The 25,898-nt window shown below is 37.4% G+C and overlaps 1 protein-coding gene across 4 annotated transcripts in view; it reads left to right on the top strand.

The window, feature by feature from the left end:
* The first annotated feature begins 888 nt into the window (after positions 1–888).
* Positions 889–25,898, top strand: part of daam2 (dishevelled associated activator of morphogenesis 2) — a 98,244-nt gene continuing 73,234 nt past the window's right edge. For 2 of the 4 annotated variants that reach the window (XM_077238297.1, XM_077238299.1), the window contains exon 1: positions 12,588–12,869. The gene's annotated coding sequence lies outside the window, so the exon portion shown is untranslated. Of the gene's footprint in view, positions 1,067–12,587; positions 12,870–25,898 lie in introns of those variants that run through there. The other 2 variants (XM_077238294.1, XM_077238298.1) reach the window with 2 other exon arrangements.

The following is a 25,898-nucleotide window of genomic DNA, read 5'->3' on the forward strand; positions in this document are numbered from 1 at the left end:
ATTACACTTGTTTTGTATTGCATGTTGCCCCAAGAACACATTTAATATGCAAATTTGTAAGTGTATACATTGTGTTGAATATATGGCCATTTTATCCACATATTGCATAAAGTAAAATGGTATATCAATTCATTCCGTTATATATTTTATAAAATAGTTGAAAATCATCTTCATACAAAGTTTGTTTTTAAAAAACTATAAACAAATAGTTATTCTGAATATAAAAGAATAGCAGCGTCCACACCACAACAATAACGGTACTGGGAAACAATATCATTGGAATCACTTTTTGTTGTGATTTTCCAGCTGATGAACGATAAAAGCACTGTTAGCCAATCAGAATGCATCCTGCTTTAAAGAGCTCGAGCATTCAAAGCGGCAGACAAAACCACAGTAAACAGGCAGAACGATAATATCCTCATCGTTATGGGGCCTGACATTTTAGGGGTGAAATGTGTATAAAAATGTATTTTATTCAGTCATAAAAACATGCTGAGATGGCATGCTATGTGTTTCTCATAGTTTAACATGTCCTCTACATGACTCAATGTTCAGATTTAAGAAGAAAATATTTTTTTTCTGTGGAAATGTACGTTTCTGGTAGAATGTCCCATAGTTATCAATAGGCATATCGTTCTCGGTGTGATAAAAAGTAAAAAACAAAAAAAACTTTCTTACATTTGTTTCTTATGCTCTAAATAATGTAATGACATGCAAAAATACTAAATTCCAATAACTTTTCTTCTGGGTCTCAGGAGGCTGTAAGTTACTATTGGCTTACATCAAGTCAGTTGTCACTTTATTTCTGTGCGAGGCCCTCATCGGTCGCACACTTGGCACAGCCCTGAATCCGTGATCTGGTTGTAGGCACAGAAGACATGGATCGCTGATGAACTGTGTCTTTAAGAGAGACCTGTAGTTAGTAGGCGTGTAGCGCTTGGACTGATGGTGAGACGCTCGTCGTTCACTCACTACCACTTCTGAAGTCACAGCGCTAAATTCACGGTATCAACTCAAACGGATTACAACTTGGACAACGCCTTTCTCTAAAATATGAAGAAATACGGTAAGTAAGTAAGCGCTGCTGATTTGTGCCAGTCGTGTAATGATTTTTAATCTGCTAACATTGCAGAGACATTGCTGACATTATCCACATCATCTCGGTTATATTTGGACCTATCCTTTTCACTTATTTAGATATGAACCTTAAATAAAATCCACATTACGGCATCAGAATTTTCCTTTTTATATGATGTAGCCTAGTATTAAAGGCGACCTGATATCTGTTTTGCCAATTTCAGATGACACTCGTTCATGCAGCCGTCATGGCAGTCAGTGTCAGTGCTTGTTTTTGTTGTTCTTTCACTTACGTCATGTCTACATTGTGTATCAGAAATGTGATTAAACACTATATTATTTACAGTTAGATTTCATTCAAAATCCAATTACCGGTGTTGTATAGTGTAGTAGTCTGAGGCTGTATTTGTTTTCGCGGCGAGTAGAGGGCGCTGTTTCCCTCTTTTCACATTAAAATTAAAATTAAAAATTATAAAACATACGAAAACATAGAGTTTGTCCGTGTATGTTTTAACGTTTTTCAAATAATCTTGTCACATTGTCTCTTTTATTGTATCTGACCAAATACAATAACTAATTTATGTACAATAATCATCTAATATAATTTTGTTTGTTACAATACTGACCATACGGTTGGCAACCAATTAATAAAGTGGCTGTGTAGTGTGTAAAAAAAACAAAAAATAAAAAGGAACACTAAAGGGCAGTGTTTAATGGTCATGCAAAGTTTTGTGTTCACATAGGAAGTTGGTGTGTCACTTATGGCTTAGTCCATGTCAGGTATCCATGAAATTATTACAAAATACCAATACCAACATTTTTTTTCCCCATACCTAATATTAGGGCCAGTCTTGCAGCATACTTTAGTTACACCATTTTGTGTTTATATACACCAAGACCATTCAAAGTTTTCTTTGTGTCAGTTGCCCATCAGCGGCTGTATTCTTCTGACCAAGTGAGGGTTTTTTTTCTTGGAGAAAAACACGAGGCATTGTGCACACATGTACGCTGACCCGGTGGGCGAGATGGAAGTCACTGTAAGCAGCTCAGACTCTTGTGTTGTGGTTGGCAGTGAAGTGAGAATATAGGTGTTCTGCCGGCTGCTCCTGTAGAGAGACTGCAGCTTCTGGAAACATGCAGCTGAGGTGTTTGTGTCCAGATGTTGATTGACATTTTCACCAACACGCCAAAACTAATAGAAAGTACACATGCACTTATGAAAGGAATATAGAGTATCTTTCTTTAATGGATTTTGGTACTAAGGGAACTGTTAAATTCCTTTTAAAAAGACCAGATTTTTTTTTTTACATCTTCTTAAAAACAAATGAATGGTGCTTGCCTGTGCTTGCCATGATGTTGGAGTTGGCCTGACAACTTGCCCAGTTCTTGGTGGTTTGTAGGGCATTGGGTTTTGTTTTGGGTGGTTGCTAGGTGTTTCCTTACTGGCCCAAGCCAAAACAGCCCATTTTAAGTCTGATTCATGTGTCAGGTGTCAATTATGAATTCAAGTTATGAATCATATGTTTCAATTCCTTGTTTTGTTTTTTAATACATCTGATTTCTTAGCACGTCTCCTCAATAAGCCACACGAATTTCAATGTCATTCATGTCCGGATATATGTCCATTAATTTATTCACATATCACAGTGTGAGACAGGTTACAAGCCAACATTTTAATAAAATATTAAGACAATAATAATTATGAATCGCATTCTGCTGGACAGCTCACTGGTTTAGTTAAGTGCAGTGGTTCTGTGGACGCTGTTGACTCTGCTCCTCTGAGGTCTGTCAATAATTAGCAACTCAGCACAATATACAGTATCTCTACACCCCTCTCTGCCAACCGCCTGTGCCCAGCTGGTGTGTGTTAGCCAAAGAGAGTTGACTGCAGGAAAATCTGGAAGCATTTATTAATAGCATCCAAGCGTCTGTGCGAGAAACACACTGGATGCCTTTGTCTCCTCGCCACTGGTCGCCTGCCTGCTTTACAAAGGCTTGTTCTTGGGGTATTTTAGTGGTAGCCGTTCATGGCATGTTATGGTTGCAGTGACCAAAGCGCGCGAGTGTTTGTAACTCTGACTGCCCCGTCTTGTGCTGTGTTTATACACAGAACATGGCACTTTTTACTGTTTGCACTAGTAATAAAAATAAAGAATAAAGAAGTGCTCTCAACACCAAGACTAGAGAAAGTCAGTCTGGTGTTTTTAACAAATTATTTGGAAAAACACTAAATGCACTTCATCATGAGTGCTTTATAAGAGATAAACAGTGATAGTGCATGATCCAGGAATCGAAATTGTGTAATGTATGAATCGATTTTTACTACTAATAATAGGTTGTTGAAGCATAGTATTACTTTTCTAAGTGATCACACCTTGGCCTACTAGATGATGTTTGCATAGACAAAAAACTTTTACTCTAAAACACATTTACTCTGAAAGAATGGTGCAATTCTCATCCATCCATCCCATCTATCTCATCCATCCATCCATCCATCCATGCATAAATGCATGCATACATCTAGTTGCAGCCCTTGCTGGCATGCTAATATTTTGTTAAACATGCCTGATTCTGATCAGATGACCCCTAATGAGTTGGTAAAAGGTGTTTAGTCATGCATGGATTGTGAGACGAGTTGGCACTAGTTATCAGGAGAGAAAGCGAGCGTCCCAACACACTGGATGTACTGTACGCTCAGTGGTGCGAACAAGCGAGGAGAATGAGGGCTGAAAACCACGAATGCATGTTTCTAGATGAAATATAGAAGATTTTCTGGGTTTTGGCCACGTTGAAGGGCAGAAAGTGGAGTCTAAAATGTTGATCTAATATTTAGCCTAATGTTTTTTTTTTATGTTTTAGATTTACTGATTTTTAGATTTGTAAATTTACTCCATGAATGTAGTTTTATGCAAATGTCTTATCATTTTCACCTTTTTTCCCCAGAGATTATCACCATATTTATAATGAAATTTTCAAATGAACAAATATGATATTTTTTATACTGTATAATAATATATCAGTTATTATTGTGGTATCTCCTTCAAAGCATTCAGAATCTGTAGATTTTTTTAAAATCTGTAATTTCAAAATGAACATATTTTTGTAGTATATGTCTAAGTACTGTCTAAAACATAATACTACAAAATTTGCTTATTGTTTTGAACAAGTATTACATTTATTCAAAACATTATCGTGTGTGAATAATAATAAGAATAAGAATAAGAGTGTCTTTCCCCAATGCTGGTGAACTTGCGACCCCATGGGATAAAAGGGGTAAAAGCCCCCTCGCCAACTCATACATTTATAAGATGTATTTATAAGATTTATAAGACATCATACATTTCCTAAACAACTTTTAGGATTATTTTCAACCAAAAATGTGTTGCTCAATCACTGTTCAATAAAAACATATTTCTCGAATCATGCATTATGGGAGTTGTTCATAGTGATTTTTTTGTTGTTGTAAAAAATAGAAATAAAATACAAATACCATGGCACATATTCGATTCAATCACTGTGTCATGGCTCCACCACCATGCTTTTTTTGTGTGTGTCAGGGATCAGCTGTGTTTAGTTTTTTTTGTTGTTGTTTTTTTTATAGCTATGACAGTCCTCCCCCTTTGCAGAGAGGGGTTGTGGGAAAATTCCTGCTCTGTCCGTGAGAGAAACCACCCCTCTCCCAGATTTCCCAGGGGCTCAGTGTGCAAAGCCAGAGGTCCAACTTCTCCCAGTAGCTCCTTTCGGGTTGCAGGGGGTTCCAAAATTCAGCTTGTAAAAAAAAATACAGAAATGCCAGAAGATGACTGAACGTTTTTTCATTGCCGGACTATACAACAATGTGTATTCTTAAAGAGGTCATGAAGGAACAAAGTTGAACAATGATTTACTGATTTAAAGATTTACTGATGCATAAACAGCAATAAACCATTTTACGACAAAGAATGTCTGACTGGAAGTGAGTCCTTTTCAAATATTACTGATCATAGATTAGGCATTAGAATGAACTCCGTTACTTACATGTTGCATTATTACATACTTGTTTGCTTGTTAGTTTCCACACATCTCTCAATTAAATGCTGTAAACTATACAGGGAACCTAGACACATAGACATAAACAACATTAAAAACTTAATTTTCACCCCAGGGGGTCTTTAAATGACCTCTTTAATTAAGTGAACATTTGAACAATTAAGTGAAAAGTCCCTTTCACTTGATTCTGGACACAGATTCTACATTGTGGCAACTTCACATACAGTAGTACCACATTACCTTAAAGGGATAGTGCACACAAAAATTAAAATTCTGTCAGTATTTACTCACCCTCATGTTGTTCCAACCCCGTAAGACCTTCGTTCATCTTCAGAACACAAATTAAGATATGTTTGATGAAATCTGAGAGCTGGATCACTCCTCCATAGGCTTCTAAGGGAATGAAACTTGCCAGCCCAGAAAAGTTATTAAAGATATTGTTAAAATAGTCCAGGTAACTACAGTCGCTCAATCTTAAAATTTATCAAGCGACGAGAATACTTTTTGTGCACAAAAACAAACAAAAATAACGACTTTTATTTCAACTATTCATTTCCTTCTCTGATGGCCTCTAGTCAGTTAACTTAGTGTAATAGCGTAGAGCTACGTCACACGTAGGCTCACTATTGGCCGACACTGGTCATGTGTGTGATGCGTTTGACGTACAACAACAGAAGCGCTGCGCTGTTACACTAGTGAACTCACTCGAGGCCCACAGAGAAGGACATGAATAGTTGAAATAAAGTTGTTATTTTGGGGGGTTTTGCGCACAAAAAGTATTCTCGACGCTTGATAAACTTAAGATTGAGCCACTGTAGTCACTTGGACTATTTTAACAATGTCTTTAATAACTTTTCGAGGAACAAGTTTCAATCCCTTAGAAGCCTATGGAGGAGTGATCCAGCTCTCAGATTTCATCACAAATATCTTAATTCGTGTTCCGAAGATGAACGAAGGTCTTACGGGGTTGAACAACATGAGGGTGAGTAATTACTGACAGATTTTTCATTGTGGTAGATGGCCAAATCTTTTATATCGCCTGTGTTTTGTGAAGTCTTATCTTTTTTGAATCTGCTCTGTAAAGAGGTAAACTAGTGCAGAAGAAAGAAACCAACAAGCTCATTGATTGCTCAATGATGCATCTTCACTTTCATTTTTGATTCGTTTTTTTCGGGATTTTCCATTTTAGCACCAGTATTTCGTGAGAAATATGAATGATTGTGAACCAGCCGGTTTTCATTTTCAAATAGAATGGACAAATGCAGCGCCACAGATTAGATTGATCTGATAAAGCCAAGTGCATGTTATAAAATAGACTGTCACCCTGCGCAAATTTCACTTGTAGTTTCTCCTCTTGTCGTCATCGTGTTACATTCTACTCAACCATTGCAGACTATGTGTTTGTGTGTCATTTACAAGATCATTCTACTGTATATTGTGAGAAAGAATGGGAAAAGAACAGATGAGAATGTTTTTGGGAGATGTGTGCACCTCTTGTGCTTATCTCTTTCAGTTTAATTCATCTGTTGTGAGTTTGCTACAATTGTCTCTTGATACAGTTGGATAATGCAGTTGTGTGGAAATGCCTACTATAGACCTAATGTGACTTGGTGACCCAATGATCAGATGATTTCTTGACACAGCACATCGTTTGAAGCGAAAACAGCAGCAACTGAACAATGAGAACTTTCTCTGTCTTTAGAGATGTTTTAGAGTCTATTGGTAATGAGGATCATTACTTTCATGGTTTTTGATTATTTTGCATTAGATTCCAAGTGGACTGTTGAATTAAAAATGCCATTTGTTTGTCATGGGTTTTTCAGAGAATCCTACCTTAAAGAGGAGCAGGCATTGGACATAAATGTTCTCCTATTTTAGGGAATGCTTCTCTCTGTTCGTTTGGGAGTGTGTGGAGAAAATCAACTTAGGCTCGTCGGAAAAATGTGCCTTTAGCAATACTTCAAAACACCAACAATCCTTTTCACATAAATTATGATTACAGGTGCAGATAAATAAACCGAATTATAAAGACTACTATGTTATGTCCTCAAAACACTTTTAACATAGCGCATGATTTGTAAACATTGCATCAAAGAACCAGCTCCATATGGCTTTTCTAAGCTATACACCTGGTGATTCCCGTGAAACATAAGTCATGATGTTAGAGCTCAAAGACTTGAAGAAGCAAGCTAAAATGACATAGCAACGTAAACCTACATTGCCAGATTAATATTCATCTGTTTTGGAAAAACTGAATGAGCTTTTAGCACCACTCACTGGAGATTTCACTAGTTTCAAAAACTAAATCTGCAAGAAGAAACATATGACTTGTTTTTTTTAAGTTTTTTTTTTAAATAACTAGTTTATAGGGTGTCAGTGAGTCTTTAAGATAGGCTTGCATCTCTTTTTCTCCTGAGAAACACTGTGTTCTGGTGTGAGTGCTTGATTCATTGCCAGGTTGCCAGGGTAATTTGCTGCAGTATATAAACGGTGAGATGTTTTGGGAGCTGTGGGCTTTGGAGCAGGAAGTCTTACGCATTCTTTATCTCCAAGCCTTTGGATGTCACTCAGGCAGCACATGGAGCAAATTCAGCACGGCATTTACTCTTTCCACTTCACCTTCAGGAGAAAGCGAGCCTTCAGGAGAAACCATTCAAATGACCTTTTACAAACCACCAGTATGATTCTTTATTTGTGTTAAATCAAAGAGAAACAATTGCAGGAAAATGTTCTTTCCTAATTTAACTGCAATAAGTATAGAGTGCCTTTTATAACTGCAGATCCAAGTAACGACCATTGAATGATGAGTCCGAGCAGGATGTGATGATGACTGAATCTGACTCCGATCTGACTCAACTTGGCTTGGTTTTTGACCGAGCCACAAAGCTGATATAATGAACTACTTGCACTAAGCTTGGTGACGTACCTCCGTTTTCAAAAATTGCTGCTCGCTAGTTACCGGTTATGCATGTTATAAATGTGCTAGTAGTAACCTAGTTGAGACACCACTTAAAATGAGTGTTCTTGAGAAGATTTAAAAATCAGGACATTTTCAGAGACGGGAGAAGAGATTTTCTGATTAGGGATGCTAATGCTTAATCAGTGATCGATTAAATCGTCTTTTAAGGGTTAGTTTACTCAAACATTTTTCATTAATTATTCACCCTCATGTCGTTCCAAACCCGTAAGACTTTGTCCATCTTCGGAACACAAATTAAGATCTTTTTAAGTTTGAGAGTTTTCTGTCCCTCAGTTGACAGCTAGGCAACTACCACTTTCAAGCTCCAAAAAGTTAGTAAAAAAGTCATCGTAAAAGTAATACATCTGACTCCAATGCTTTAACCTCAATTTTATGAAGTGACATGAGTTCTTTGATTGTGCAAAAAACACAATTTACCACTTTATTTACAAAATATTAATCACCAATATGTATTTATTAGAGTACCACAACGCATGCATGTTGTTGTTCACGCGAGAGCACATGTCGTTGTTGAAGATTAATATTGTTTGAATAAAGTGGGTGTTAGGTATTTTTTGCACTTCTCTATTATTATTCTTGTCTTCATGGCTGGGATTTTATCTTGACTGATGTAGTTTGTTGTGAAGCGAGGATCTAAGAATGATGTACAGTAACATCCAGAAGTTCTTGAGGGGCTTGGTCATCATATTTTTCCTCGAGGTATTGAAGGATTATTTTATTGATTGCTATTGTGAGATCTGTCTCATCCTGATCTTCAGCGAGAGTTTTTGTCCTCAAAAGGTGAAGTACCGGCTTAAGATAGGAGACAGTAACATTTCCTCTCCAGAAAGTTAAACACCTGAAGTGGATGCAGAGCTTTATGGATGAATGTGTTGCCATGTCAGTGTTAGATGTCTTGTTTCTCTGCCTGCAGACAGTACATAATTCAAAGATTTGCATTGCTCCAGCACTATTGCAATCATTTTTTCTTTGGTTCCCCATCTTGTTGTGCACTCTGTAATCTACCATGGCCGAGAGGGTCAAAACAAATTACACTTATGAGAACAAAATAACAAATCGAAAAACATGGCAAAAAAAATTACCTTTAAAGCTGAAGGTGAATTATGATTAGATGAGAGTAAAGGAGTGATGTAAATTTTATGTTAGCAGGCCATCCTAAAGCCAGTGTGGTCACGTTGCAAGAGCCGGAGAACCCAACAGGCACAGCTGGTTTCAATCAGCTCTCCCAAAAAAAGCACAAAGAGCTCCCTCATCTGCATTTGCAGTCTCTCTCACTGTTATTCACCCTCTACGACTCTGTCTCTCTCCTCTCAACCGCTACTCGTATTCTTTACTGAAAGTTTGTTTCTGCTCAGAGATGCCAGGTCCATGTGTACACACACACACACACACACACACACACACACACACACACACACACACACACACACACACACACACACAAACGCTTCTTCATACTGAACTTTTTTCTCTACATTACAGAATCCCTCGGCATTAACCTATTTGGAACTTTTAGACTTTTAGACTGGAACTTTGCATAGCATTGAGCATACTGGTTCCCTCTCAGTTTTTTGTATGGCTAATGCCAATATCTAGAGTGCAGGGTTGCCAGTATATTTTTCTAATTTAACAATTTAATAATGGAAAATAAGACATGTACAACTCTGTAGGTTAACAGAACACATGCTAGTAGGATATCAAACATGATGCACCTGGCGTCTTCTCAAACTGTTGCTGTTTCTGATAGTCAGCATGTCAATGGCTATTCAAACCAAAGTGCATTCACTCACGGTTTTTAGAGGGTTTCAAGGGTTTTATTGTATACCCTGACCTTTCTACAGGGACAGTTGGACTATCTAAAATGAGAGCAATAGCTTTGAATCGCAGTAGAGAGTGGATGGATTTCCAAGCCCTTGAGGAGCAAGTGGCATGTAAAACTGTGTGAGATATTAAACGAACTTGAGAGTTATGTTTTCTAAACTACATACAGTATCACAATAGTTGAACAGTATTATAATTGTAAATGCTACAAAGCATTTTCAGTGAGGTTAACTGGTGTTATTTTAGCAAGGCTTGAAACTGAACTCTTGAATGGTTTGAATCTCTTGAGACAATGACACTGTGGAAACAGCTCTTGTTATTCTGTAAGATAAACAGGAAGTGAGAGTTTGTTTGATTTTGAAGAAAGTTGGTGCAGAGTCATGTTGGTGAATTCTGTGGAGTTTAAATGCATTTACAAACATGTGTTAAAAGAGCGAGCTAATGTTTGTCATGATACCAAAATTTCTTGAATAGGCCTTCATGATTTGTTCTCCTCTGACCAAACAAACCAAAATGGTGTGATTGATTATGATTCCAGACTGCATCACAAGTCAGATTGTGGATTTAGATCATTCAGAATATTTCATCCAGTTCCTTCTGCTTGAGGATTGTCCATCAGAGAGAGCCACAGGATAAGAAATCTCTTTAGGTCTCATCGATTAAAATCTCTGTAATGGTTCAATAGAGTGATTTGTATTCATAAAATGCATAAAAATCCATTATAGTTTAATATAATCAGTTTGCCAAGACGTCTGCAATTTCCAAAATTGCTTATAGATCATTTAAAATGTAAATGTACCCTTCCTAATGCTATCGAAAACATTTGCTTAACTAAATGTATTGCCGTCTAATTAAAACAAAGTGTCAAAATTGTCTTTTAATAAAGTACATAGACTAATACTTCTATAAAGAGACACTCAAATACTTTTACTGCATTTGAAAAGAGACATGGCCATTGCATCACTGTATTGTCTACATGAGTTGTTAGGGCCGTTTGCGGCTATATTTAAAATTTAGAATGGCTCTTTCCACAATCCTCTTAAATGAGTGTACACATTCTTTCCTGTCAAATGTTCAGTCAGAGTGTTCTGTATGCGCCCTAAAGCGGTCGGGACACAATACACAGTGAAAATATATCTGTGCTGAACTTATTCTTAACCTCCAGGCAAATTCCAATCGTAAGTGAGCATCCCTATCCCCTACTAACTCCTCACTACTCACGCAGAGCCCTTGATGTGGGGACTTTGGAGGAAGCAGGGCACTTATGTGTCATAATGAAGCTGTTTGGAACACACTTGGTGAAGGGAGCAATGAAAGACCACGTAATTTCCTCATTCGCTTCACATGGAATGTTACCATGTCAAAACTAGGCTGCGAGAAGGAATATCTTATTATTGCTGTTAATATGATACAAATAAATGTATTTTGTAATGAACTTAAAATATGCTTTATAGGTGTGTGTGTGTGTGTGTGTGTGTGTGTATTCCCAATCTGCTCTTAACTTTGTAAATTAAGCATTAGGCTAAACGCATAAAGCCTTAAAATAATATTACGAATATGCATTACGAATATGCATTACGAATATGTCACAATAAAACAAAACAAATGAATAGTTCAGCCATGAAACACTTTGCATTCAGATTGATTGATTCAATGTTATGTTTCCAGCCAATTGATTTTACATATTCATTGTCCCAATATATCCTTAATGCATCCGAACGAATGCACTATCACTGTGCGCTATGCCAGTCCTCTTTCTAGCCCTCCACCTCCCCAGCACCACCTGCCTAGATCTGTTTCTCTCCCTCCCTCTCTCTAGCAGCAGCAGCAACATGTTTCCTTTATTTTTTTGCTCTGAGCATTTAGCAATTCATATTTGCTCTGCAACAGCAGCATAGTAGATCTAGTCTGCCAAGACCAAAACTATGTACATTTTTATTTTCATTAATAAAATGTTTTATAAATGATCCTAAATGTTGCCATGACTGAACCTGAATTATTCTGTTTATATGTCATCTCCAATTCTCCTGCCATATCTAGATTAAAATGAATTGCGAGGACTTGTCACCCTGGGTCACATGACCATAAACGATTAAATCACATCCTCGAAGTGACCATCGCATGTTCCCTTCGCTAACGGACTTGTGGAAGGGCCCTTCGTGAAGGGATTCAGTTGTTCACTTTCGTTTGAAATGCCTTTTCCTGAAGTGCCCTTCAAGGGTGCAAAAACCTCGATTGGACTTTGCCCTCTAACTCAATCAATGGCGAATTAAATCTAACAATTTATTACCCAATGTCTAACGATAGACATTGAGTTGCCTAGTGCGAAATTTAGTCACATATGCAAGTGATCTACTTTCAATGTTGACATGCATAATAAGGATGAAACAGTGTGAACTTGACATGTTTAACTGAGATTTGGTGGGTTGTGCACCCCATTTACATCAGATTTTTTTAAATCCCAACAATACATGAATATAACTAGTTTAATATAACAGACTTTTTCGCTGACAGCTTGGGTTGGGAATGTGGAGATTGGAAGGCTGTGGAAAAGACTTATTGCCTCTCACTCCATCTCTTCTCATGCTGGTTTACAGATACATGCTGTCATGTGCTAAACACGGATTCCAGAGAAGGAGAAAGGGAGGGGAGTGTGAGAGAGAGAGAGAGAGAGAGAGAGAGAGAGAGCGATGTGAGAGAGAGAGTGAGGGAGCAATGTCAACAGCTTTGATTCCAGCACAGTCAGCTGAAATCCAGGCTCTGGCGGAGTAGTTCTCTGGTTTCTCTGGGTTGGAAGTATCATTTTTAAAGCGCAGATTCAACAACAGTTTCAAATAAAAGAAAAGGAGAAACGTTTGTGAGAGGACTGGGATGCACAGATTTAAAGGGCACTAGGAAACATTCTGGCTTACAATGAGTACGGCAAGGATGGTATATCCGAAAGGGCTGGCCTCTGAAGTGAGTGAGTACTTGCATCCTTCCATTCTGGTGCATTTTGTGGCTAAAGCCCTTGTTACAAGATCAAATACTCACTTTTAGTGCATTAAAGTCAAGAAAGAGGGTTATATGAGGACTGTTTAAATTGTAGATTTAAGCTGTCTGTCAAAAAACAAAATGTGCGGCTGTTTCCATGCCTGTGACAGCGCCATCCATATTTGATCAGGGAAAGGTGGCATGTTTAGAAATTAAGGATGAGAATTGATGTGTTATTCATTTAGAATTATATAAAACTCCACTCCCGATTCAAAATTTCTCCAGCATGTGATAAATGTACAAAGAGCAAAATAATGACAGACAAAGTCTCGATGTTGGGACATGCTGCCATCCACTGGTTTCTGACTTTGGGTGAATCTCCCACGTTCCTGGTTTCTGTTAATAGAAAGTGTCTGTGAATAGTGTGTCTGTACCCTTGTTGAGGGTGTTTGGTCAGTCGTACATTTTTGAGATGGTAAGGACAGAGTTGAGCTCTGTCATCTGGAAAAGGCTATAACAAGCATGGTTGCACTTTATTTTACAGTACTTGCACTTTCAATGTACTTTCAGTGTACTTACCCACAAAAGTACTGAGGGTTACACTTTATTTTAAGGTGTCATTTTTCACAGTATAATTATACATTTAAGTACTGAGTAATATTAATTGAGAACATGTACTTACCATATGGTTAGGGTAGCATTAGGGTTTGGTTGAGGGTTAGTTGCATGTAATTATGCATAATTTACTGTTATTACTATGGTAAGTACATGTAACAAGGACACTGTAAAATAAAGCGTTACCGCACTGAGTAGTGTAAGGCAACTACATGGGTTAAGTTAAGGTTTAGGGGTAGGTTCAGGGTAGGCTTGCTACGGTAGTCGGTGTTACCGGTGTTACACGGTTTCATCACTTGCCCACCGCGACACCGCGGTGAAAAAACAAAAAACATTCTTTTAAAGCGTTAAAATATTTAACGCAATTACGCAGTATCCGTTTTTTTCTGTCACCCGTTGACTAGGGTTGTATGATCACGCTCTTATTAATGTGAATGCTTTTAAGCGCGACAAGACTAAAGAGACCGCGCTATAAGTCCTGGCTATTACACACACACACGCGCGTGCGCGTGACCCACAGAAAAGACGCGCGTCAGTATCGAGTTCTCTTTTGGGCTTGAACCAACCCTAACACACACAAATTATTCCAAAATGTCCGTTTTGTCGAGTGTCCTCATAAGAGCAGTATTAAATTATTTAAATAAAGTCTTAAATTAACGTAGAGATTTGTGATAAAATGGGACGTGTGTCAGATCGCGTCTCTGTCAGCAGCGGCTGGTCTTAAAGTGTCATTAATGTTAATCAAAGAACAAAGGTAAGAGAGTAAATTAATCACTCAGACACGGAGCCAGGATGATTATTATACCGGTAGCCTAATAATCATGAATGCACTCCGCTATCCTCTAACACATCTCCGGCGAGCGGCTTCTTCACGCAAAAGAAAAAAAAAGTCTTCATGAAGTGCAGTGAAATTCAGCGATCTATGGTGTTTCCTGATGGATCATGTTTGTTCGTTAACTTCATTTTATACATGCAACTCATGTAGCCTATAAGGACACTGACAACGTGATGACAGACAGGACCGAGCAGGTAATATTTAATATGAAACAAAGTCTCAACTTTCAAATTTGGTCAGTCAAAGAAAATGAAACAATAAATAGGCCTACCGTTTTGTGGCTATAATGTGTCGACAGGGCATTCATTTATTCATGTACAGACTATTTATGAGTAGTATTAGAGGTGGGCGATATAACGTTTAGACGATAATATCCAAATTGTTGTCTGGACGATATGCAAAATTGGGATATCGGAATATTTCATAATTTGTACAATCCGACCCCCCAAACATATAAGAGCTGAAGGAAGTTAAAGAGAAAACAAATAACGCACACTATAACCTTCTAAACAATTATATGTAGCGAGTTTAATACTGTAGGGGTTTGTTTGACTGTATTTTTTTTTTTTTGTACAAAATCACGATCGTTCCTCAATTGCACGAGAGTAAGCTGCTAAAGTTACTAATTTGCAATATACAACTAAGAAGTTCTTACCTGTGTGTTATAACGTTTAGGTTGAAGCAACAATCCAAAATCGTAAAGAGAAGGCAAAATATGCGTTGTTTGTGGAAAAATGATCTTAAGTTAAAAAGTTTTTCTTAAATGTCTGTGGCGTCCTCGAGTGGCGAGCTTCGTGATTGCATCATTTGAAAATTGCGTTGTATGAGTCCAAAAGATGGAATACATTTTCCCAAGAGATCGATTCCGTACGCATTACAAACCGAACCATTCCGGTGGTTGGACCATTTTTCCTGCCGACCAAAATCCGTGCTGGAGCGAACACCACAATGTTACGCAACATCAACTGGCAAATGAAATGAAAGCGGAACGAAACTCATTATTTTGTGCTTTACGGACCATTTATCATTTCGGACAAATATCAGTGCAGCGCGATCTGATCTTGAAGCAACACCGTTACTACATAAGAGATCCAGTAACCAAAGCATTTGAATTCGTCACTTAACATCGCTACGAGATCTAGTGAGAAGCATTACAGTTTCTCCATTATTAACTGATCAAACAGCACTGACGTGGAAACCAGGAGAAACATCGTTCCATGAATGAACTAGTTATAGGTTGTAAGTCCACAGATCATTCACCATGGATTTAATGTAGTAACACTAACTTGTAACCATGGAAGTTTGGCAGAAATATTAAAATGCTTTCAAGTACGTCACACATCTTTTTCCAGCACTTCAAAACTCAAATGTTATATGTTATTTAAATTTTATTTTGAATGTGATGACCAAAACATTATTTGTTCATCCTTCAAAGATTACCCCCATTTATAAAACTAAAAGTTTCAAGATGTAGGAAAACTCACAATTATTTAAAAATATTTTTTCTATTAATAAATAGGAAATTTCTATGGCATTTCTTTATTTTTGCTGTATCGAAAACGTACCGAACCGTGACACCACTGTATCGTATCAAAACAAACCGTGAATTTTGTGAACCGTTACACCCCTATTAAAAATATAAAAAAACAATAAAAACTTTGAATAATAAATGACTATTGAATAATATTTTATTATTTTAAAAAGTTTAGGAGTCTTTAAATCAATAATGTCTCATATCTTTATGTACTAGTAATTCTATACAATAATAGGTCAAATGCAGCAAGTCAAAAGACCAACTGGACCTTCTTTACCAGTTTGCACACATTTCTTTGAAGGATTGCAAAAATATCGTCTGAATATCGATATCGAGATATTGAAAAAAAATATCGAGATATTCATTTTTGTCAATATCTCCCACCCCTAAGTAGTATGCAAGTAAGAAATACTACAGAAATTGAAAAATCAAATGTGAAAATATAACTACATAGTTGTCACTGTATGAATTAAAGATACATTGATCCTTATTAAAACCATAGGATTAATTAATCAAGAGCAGTGAGTGATTCTCATTTTCTTTTGTTGTTTGATCAGCAGGTATATAAGGCTGCTGTCACTTTAAGCTAATGCATGTATCCAACATACCGATACACATTCGATTTTCTCTCAGCGGACTGTGTCAATGTGAATATTTGCCAATGCGGGCATTTAGGCCTAGAATTTATTCTGTGTGTATTTGACCGTTCAATCACTGATGTTGCAAATCATCACATTCTGTGTTGGTTTTCTGCCACATTACTTGCCTTAATGCTTTTACAGAATTTTAAAGTGTGCCGTCGATGGGACTTGGACTAAATATGAAAACACTTTTAATGTCCACACTACAGGATGCCCAGGAATTTGATGTGGGGCACTGTGTGATCAGGTTTCTCTCACAGCCCCAGTGGCATATGGGAAATGCCCTGTACAGTCTACTGGAATGTTAAACATCTAGCAGCCAACCAGTAACTCTGGGTATAAATAGTGTCCAGTTCAGATCAGTCAATGATCTATTTGTGGGAGTCTCAGAAACGGCTGCTTGGGAAGAAGTGTCTCACTGGTACAACATCCTTGAGAGTGTCCTAAATTCCACTTCATGCTCATATACTCTAAACATCTGTGCTGTTTCTGGCAGGCTGACTTTATAAACAGCTTGTTTATTGCAAGGCATTTAAAGACAGATACCGTACCTCCGGGATACCTGGAGTCTGGAACGCTAAAGATCTGGAAAAGTGTTCTGGATATTATTGGAAGACTTGAGGGAATGATTAAGTCATGTTGAATAAATTACACCACCAGTTTTAGTTGGCAACTTATCACTTCTAAATTTATCGGGTTAACATGTAAAACTGCTTGAGTCTCTTTCAAACAAGAGTATGTTTAGAATTAATTGCACAGCTCGAAATATTAGGAATTTTCTATTTTACCATGGTAGACCAAAGAAGAGTGTGTTCCATACTTATTAGTCCGTTCAAGTCCCATTTATTTATATAGCACCAGAGACATCCCGTTTCAAAGAAACCCCATTAGAAAGAAAGACATTGTATGCAATGCCTAATGAATAATAGTCCATAAATGCATTCTATCTTTTAGAACTATTGCTACAATAAAAAAAAACAAAAAAAAAAACAGCATTTAATCTTCGTCACTCTCTCTGCCCCCTCAGGTAAAATAAAATGCTACTTTTAAATATGAAACTAAATCCGCCAGTAGATGGCAGCAAATCATTTTCTTACTGAATAAGTCATTGAATCATTCAGTCAAAAGATTAATTGGGGAGCCACATGACGCGTTAATGGTGGTGCAGCTTTGAAAAGACGCTCTCCACACCACTCAAATTTTTTCAGGTCTTTGAAGGAAAACCAATGCTACATTACGTGAAATCATTGAAAATGTCGACCCAGACCATACTTGTTCATACTCGGGAGGACGCTACCTCTCCCATCAAGAAGAAATTTAGGGAGTCTTCCAACACTATCTCCCGAGCTGATTTGGATGGCGCCATTTTGGCCGGAGTGAAACAAGCCTTGAGCGAACAAAAGACTGATTCAGACAGAATTGTCACTGTCGCTATCAAATCTGCTATAGATGATGTGCTGACGCCTCAGATTCTAGATCTGAAACGTGAAACTGAAAATACTGTCTTAATTCTGTCTTCACGGCCTGGGAACGACATCACTATAGCATCCGCTGGACTGCCTCCTCAACTGGACCGCTGTGCTGACATGGATATGGAGCAATCCGTAACTCAGTAGAGGGAAAACTACATTGCGAGTATACTGTATGCTTTTATAAGCCATTTATCTTCTTTTTTTCCCTTCACCACAGAATGGGTTATGGACATTATTGGTTACTGAGGTAGGTCCCCTTGTATTTTGTTTTCTAGGCTTCTAAATCTTTGAGCAGATTGAGATTTTATATGGGAATTTATTTTGTGATTTATTTTTACATAATTTGTATTACGATCTTGAGTCCTTGCCTATTCTAGCTATAAAATATATCATTAGGAGTGGTTGGGATCACACCGCTATTGTGCAGTCACGGCTCTTGTAAATTGTAGCTCTACGCTAGCCAGGGGATCCGTTATATCCTCGCGGCTTGCAAAGTGTATGTACATAGTTTAGTTCATGTTCGTCTGTGTTTTGTTCGCGGCAGCAACTAATTTTAACGTACAATTCTTTCCAAATGGTTTTCGAGGCCTGGGCTTTTCTACACTTCATTTGTCATTTTACCTCCACACGATATGTCTGCTTTTAATATTCTAAGTTGGAATGTGAGGGGTTTAAACTCACCAATAAAGCGCACTAGTTGTTTGGAATTTTTCCGACGGAAAGATGTATCCATTGCGCTACTCCAAGAAACCCATTTAAAAGACGGAGATGTTCAACGCTTTCAAAATAAATATTATAAGACGTTGGCATGCTTATGTGCACTTAACAAATCTAAATGTGTCTTAATCCTGTATAAGAGATCACTAAGATTATCTGTGGATTCAGTGGGGAAAGATGATTGTGGGCGGTTCGTATATGTTGCCACTAGAATTAATCATACTAAAGTCATTTTAACATCTGCACCGAACGTATGTGACCACCAATTTATGGATAATATTTCTGGAACTTTGATTAGTTTCAATGATTATCAGATTATTTTAGGCGCGGATTTCAATGCTTGTGTCCAACCAGCAGTTAGACCACTGACTCTGTCGCAACGCCCTGGTCAGTAGCTCTTAATAGCTTAATTGCAGAGCTTAATCTTGTAGACCCATGGCGTATTAAAAATGGTAACTCTAAAGTTTACACATTCTATTCTGCACGTCAAAAGTCGTTTTCTAGGATTGATTATATTCTGGTTGATCCCTCTCTAGTCCAATACATCAGTACTATTGATATTTTGCCTATTTTGATTTCGGATCATTCACCGGTTATCTGTAATATCACTATATGTGTTAAAATCTCTAAAGTAAATAGAGGGCGCTTTAATACTACATTATTATACGATACCTCCTTCCTAAATCAACTTAGACAAGAATTGATTATTTTTTTGGAAATTAATTCCCATTGCCGTAATCCACAGACGTTGTGGGAAGTTACAAAATGCTTTTTAAGGGGTAATTGCATTTCATATTCTGCCAAAGTCAAGGCCTCTAGGAATAAACGGTTTGAGGAGCTAGAAACAAAGATTAATGATCTAGATCGTCAATATACTTCTCTATCTCTATCCAAAGCTGAGTTTATCATTCATAGAACAAAGCAAAAATACTATTTTAATGCAGATAGGCCTAGCAGATTGCTCGCACTGAAACTCAAAGGGTGTGAATCTAAAGCCAGCATTGATGTTATTAAAACTGACTCTGTCGAAATTATTACCCGCCTATTATCTGGTAATCAACCTTTCATTTACCCTTCCTGGTCCTTAAAAGGTGTGTTCACATTTGGGGATATATAAATGGCAGTGGATTGCGCACATTCCAAGATATTCAAGCAGATTATTCTTTGCCAGGTACCTCCTTTTTTATGTACTTGAAGTTGAGATCTGCAATGAAAGCATACGGGGTACCTTGGAATTCCAGCCTAGACGATCATCCATTGTTAAAGTGGTTCAACAATACTGGGAAAATTCAGGGCACAGTCTCCTTGATTTATAAACAACTTCTTGAATGTTCATATAAAACCCTGAAGGTATTAGCTGTGTGGGAGAGGGAACTCTCATGGCTGGGCTATAGCTCTGACTGGAACACAGTTTGGTCCAATCTCTGTCTTACCTCCAAAAACCCCTCGCACATTCTTATTCATTTCAAAACTTTACACGAAATGTATTGCACCCCATACAAGCGATACTTAATGAAACTCTCTTTAAATCACAATTGCAGTCTGTGCAACAATAACTCTAATGGCACTTTTTTGCATATGTTTTGGGACTGTTCAGTTATATCTAATTTTTGGAAACATGTAATTCAAGTACTAAAACATATCACAAAGTTGCAGTTTGACCTCGACCCTTGTCTTATGTTGTTGAATGATGATTCTTCATACAACTTTACGTTAGTTCAGAAAAGATTGTTAATGTCTGGTTTAACTGCTGCTAAAAAAACAATTATACAACAATGGTTCACCCCTGACATGGATCTTAGAAGATTCTGGCTTCTGTCTTTTCATTATATTGCTTGATTAGAATGCAGCACTGCAAGGATTAATGGGGCTAGAATACAAACAGTCACTTATTGGAGTAGTACAGCCCAAGCTCTAAAATAATTGTTTTAAATTGATGATGCATTATTCTGTGCTGTAATTGGCTGCCGGGGTTCATTTGTATGTTCCTTTTAAGTTACCCCTCCTTGTGTCTTTTGTGTGTTTGTTTTTTTATTATTTTTATTATATTTTATTTATTTATTGGTATTCATGCTGTCATCTGACATTTGTAATGTTATTATTTCAAATAAAAAAAAAACAATCACAAAAAAAAGATTAATTCAAAACGGCGGACAAGCTACTAGGGGTGCTTCCTATTTCTTATTTGTGCATCCTCGTTTCCTTTCTTTGCTTCCTTTCTTTGCATCTCATCTCCATCCCTGTTATTATGCAAGGAAGTGAAAGAAAATAAGGACGGAAGAATCGAAGGAAATTCTAACTCAAGTTGGAATATTCTTGATCACAAAAGCATCACTTCAAAGTGTCATCAGCTGCGCTCGAGGGATCCCTTATGTTGTTGAAGTTTAAGAAATTCATAATAAATAATAATAATAATAATAATAAAGCAAGATGCCCTGTTGAAATATATGAGATCTAAACTGCAACTCTAACATGTTGATTCAATGCAGTTCAATAACTGTGTCAATATTGCAAAGTTCCTCAATGAGGAAATTGTTACAAAAGCAGATCATTTATCCATATTATTTCAGGTCAAGGTTTTGTTCTCATCTGATATTGCCAGTACAGTCAGGCTGATAACATTTTCTGAATATTGTTTGTCTTTTAAGCCCCAAATGAGCAAGCCAATGCTGACAGTAGCATGGAACCAAAACTCCATCGGAGGACAGAAGTGGGGAAAAATAACCTTGGGAGAAACTCGGGGTGCCAGTTCTCTTCTGGCATTAAACAAATTCCTTCATGCATCATGTGTTTTTGTGTAAACACGGCATTACTCTGCAAAAGTCTGTGTTAAAAATGGAGACCACTGTGTTTGTCATTTTACTCCTTCAGACAGTGAAGCTTGGATGAATTTTCTACTCTAAATGTAAATCCATCACATCCTTGACTTCTGATTTCTATAATGCTCTCTGAAGTCTTCGTGAAAGGAGAGAAACACGACAGCTGCATTGTAAACTGCACTGTCAAACTGCCGTATTGCAATTTGTAGTCCTCTGGTTTAATCGTAAGAATTCTTGTTAAAGTGAATGAATTCACAATGACCAGAAGCAGATGTTGACATGGTTTGAATTTATGAGAGAGAATGAATGAAACCGGGTTTATCAACATTCTTTGTGGATCCTTGCTTTCTAGTAGTTTAGCATAATTGTTCAAACTTTCAGAAAGGGACATTCAGAAGCTCTATTAGCAAATGGCCAGTTGTTTGTTGGGTTGTCATCATCTGCAAGAAAACAAAAGTGCAAGAGGGGTGGATGTTAATGTTGATAGTTCGGTGTGCAGTTGACAGAGTAACTGTAACTGAAAAATAGGCAAATTAATCAGTACCACATTGAGTCAAGAACTTGTGAAACAAAATCTAGTCAGGAAATCTGTATTGATCCTCAGCCCTAAAAAGGTTATGATTCTTATTAAAATGTCAATTTCCCCAGTAATTGTGTTTTGTTTTAAACGATATCGGATAACAACATGATTATTAATGTTACTCTCGGTCCGAGGAGCATAGTCCGACCCATTTCAATTAGTTCAAGTAGTTTGGATGTAAATTTAAATGTCTGAAGCTGTGAGATGTTTGCAGTGATTTAATTAGCGGCAGTGTATTGAATACATAATCTGCATCTAAAGCTACGTACATCACAAAAGATGCATTGACACACAGTGATCAATGCAGCATAGAGGTGGCAAAAACATGTACACAGAATTAACAATTACAACAACAACAACAAAATGAAATTATATATATATATATAAAAAAAAATTGTCACTAACAACATTTTAGGGACCATTCACAAAGCATTCTTGCCTCTGTCTATGCTGAATTCATTAATTTATTTAAGTCATATCTAGCATGCTTTTGTATTGAATTTTAGAAAGCTTAAACAGAATTGGAAGCAGGCAACTGTTTTGGCTATGTGTAACAGCTTGGCTCTGGTTTTTACTGTGAAATTTTTGATTGCTTCTTCCCCAAAGGCTGTAGTCTTTCTGTTATCTTATGTGAGGAGAGAGAGGAAGTGATTTGGAGAGAATAGAGGAGAGATAGGACGGGTTGGGTTTGCCCGGCTTCATCTCTGTTGCACGTAGGCACTTAAAGGTCCTCCTTCATAGAGATGGAATCCTTTGCTCAATCCCAATTCACCCCTTGGCCCTACCCCTACGTTTGGCACATTCACGTCAAGGGGTAGCGTGTCCCGATTCTTGTTTCGATAGAGGGGTAGGGCTACATAGTCCTCGAAACTGAGATTTTTCAGAGGCACACTTCGAACGAAGGGCTACGAGAAAGTTCGCAGAATACATCACGAATCACCGGCGAGACGGCTTTGCAAACGGTTAAACATTTAAATGTAGCCCCGGATGACACCACCATGCACTTTATTTACTCTTGTAATAATAATATAGTCATTTAAATTAAGAAGTTGTATAATAAATCACCTTTCCGAAACAGAAAAGACATACATTTCTAGGAAGGAACATTATAATCATCATGTTTCCTCAAAGTTAAGAGCAGCGGCGCTCATTGTCAGTCGTTGTCATGGAGAATTCCTGTAAAAACTCGTCGCTTCCGTAACGTCAGAGCCATCATCGACGACTGATGACATATCGGGTTCATGAAGGGTTGTTCCATTTCATAGGGGAATATTTCAACCCCTTGGCCCTAACTCTGTCTTAAGGGCCAAGGGGTACACTCGAAAAACAAGTGGTAGGGGGCAAGGGGTGAATTGGGATTGAGCCTTTGTCTTGACAACTTAGATCATGCCACTGGTCAAAGATCTTTCTGTAATCCTGTAATTCAAACAGTAAGTTAAGGTGCTGTATGCCTTCCAATAAGTCACTTTGTATAAAAGCGTCTGCCAAATACATACATGGCATGTAAATACTCCTTCCCCTTCATAGATTTATCCTCTCCAGTCCCCTTGTTCTAAGTTATGTGTTTTTCATTGGCTTGAAATATGGTCATCTATCAGTTTTGAATATAATCTACATAATTGTGTGTAGTTTTAGTAAGACGGTTGGTGCACATGTGTTGTACTAAAATGTCTGTGTATGCATGGCAGGCATGCGACTGTGAGTCAACGCAGATGAGATAAATCAACACATGTTTGCATGCAGTAAGCCAATAATTTAGTCCTGTTATTTATGCAATGCCCTCTGTCCTTCCATATTCAACTCCCCTCTGCACGCACACATACACACGTGCCAAAAGACACACAACAGCAGTCAATGACCTGAATGCTACATTGGACATTTTCCCATTATAATCCCATTGTCCCAGATGCAAACTATAAACATGTTGGTCACATTCTTAATGAATGTTGCACCAAATTATTATATCTGATATCTGGTGTGATGCATTTGAAATTTTCAGATAGATTTAATATGTTTTCACATGGTAACATCGTTAACAAACCATGCTCATGCCATCTTCCGTCCCACGATCTCACTTACAATGCAGGGGGGATCGAGCTTTCTAAGCTGTGGAACATCCTACCACTACATGTTAAAACAGCTTCCACATTAGCTGAATTTAAATCCTTGCTAAAAATGATTTTGTTTGTTTGTTTAAAAAAAATTGATTTTAACGTGCTTTATAAATAAAATTTGATTTGATTTGATTTGATCTTAAAGCATTCACTTTAATGGAAAAAATGCATTTTTATAGAACTCATTAAAACAATCATGTTTTGAAGTGAGCTGCAATGCTATTTACGTTATAAAGTAACATTTAATCAAATGATGTAGAGAAGATTTGCACAACAAAAACCACAGCCTTTTAAAATCTCTTTTAGTGTGTGAAAATGCAGAATTGTTTTCTGTTTGAAATTTTACAGGCTTAGACCAAAACGTTTTTACTAACGTTTTTACTAACTTTTACTACAGGCTTAGACCAAAACGTTTTACTAACGTAGGCTTAGGCCTACGTTTTTATTGCAGTTGAAAGATGTAAAGCATATCATTCACGTGGGTGCAGTGAAGGGACTCAACTGGTACTTGCTATGATACATGCATGGCACTGCAGCAGAGAAAGTATCAAGGAATATCTATGAATGATAGAAAACAAGATTGGTGTACTGTACTAGATAGGAAGGAGATGACAAAATACATATTTTGTAGTTTCTCAATGAATATGAAGTCATAAAAGTTACATGCATAATTATGCATGATTTTTTAGAACAATTTTGTTCAAATTTAATATGATTTTACTCTCCCTTGTACAACGCAAGACTTTTCCCTGTGGAAAACAGGATTTATCATGACGTCAAAACAGTTGCATAGTGAACACTGGCTGTCATGTTCATTTGCCATTTTTATTGGTTTATTTAAAAATGTAAAAACATAACATCTCTTCATAGGTGCAAAAGGTTGATGCACAGACACAAATTATACAAGAGCACGGCAAAATGCACAAGTGTAATCATAAGTTTCCACTGAAGTAATACTGAAGTGAACTGGTTCCCTCGAGTCATGAGAGGACCAGAGATGAACTTGATTGTGAGATTCAGGGGAAGTTTGATTTACTCATTACACCATCTTCCAAATTGGCTGACATGTAAGAATGCATAATCGCGGTCGATAACACTCATGATGAAAATCAAAGTCAATATATAAACCGACACAGTACATTAACACAGTGCATGTACAGTATGAGTGCAGTGTCCTTTATTTGTGAGTGCACATCAAATGAAGATATGCTGTATAAATTAGCAAAGTGAACCTTTTCAGCTGAAGAAAAGTTCATTGCCGTGAACATCACACAGCTGTTTTTAAATGTATAGACATAAAAGTTAAGTAATGAATTTTAGTTATTATAAGTTCAGTTTGTTCTGTTGTCGCTCTATTTTTTCCTCAGACACTGGGAACGAGTGGCTATACTGGCTTTGAAGATCAGATGGGGGCCCTCAGGAAAGGGCAACCTCTCTGATATTACTTGTAAAAACAGGGGGAGAGAGAGAGAAAGAGAGAGTAATAAAAAGAAAATGAAAAGATTCCATTTGGCCACTGTGACAGAGGCGTTTTGGAATGCCAAAGATTCCTTGGAGTTCCCTTGGGTTTATTGTGAGAACATTATGAAATGAATTCTTGGGGAAACGTGTGGGGTAGAGAAGTGTATTTGCATTACATAAGGCACAGGCTCTGTCTTTATGGAGAGAACAAACAATTATTTGGAGGAGAG

This window comes from Siphateles boraxobius, unplaced genomic scaffold (genome assembly GCF_051911475.1).
Source record: "Siphateles boraxobius isolate OS27281-9 unplaced genomic scaffold, OSU_SipBor_1 22, whole genome shotgun sequence".
Taxonomy (NCBI): Eukaryota; Metazoa; Chordata; class Actinopteri; order Cypriniformes; family Leuciscidae; genus Siphateles; species Siphateles boraxobius.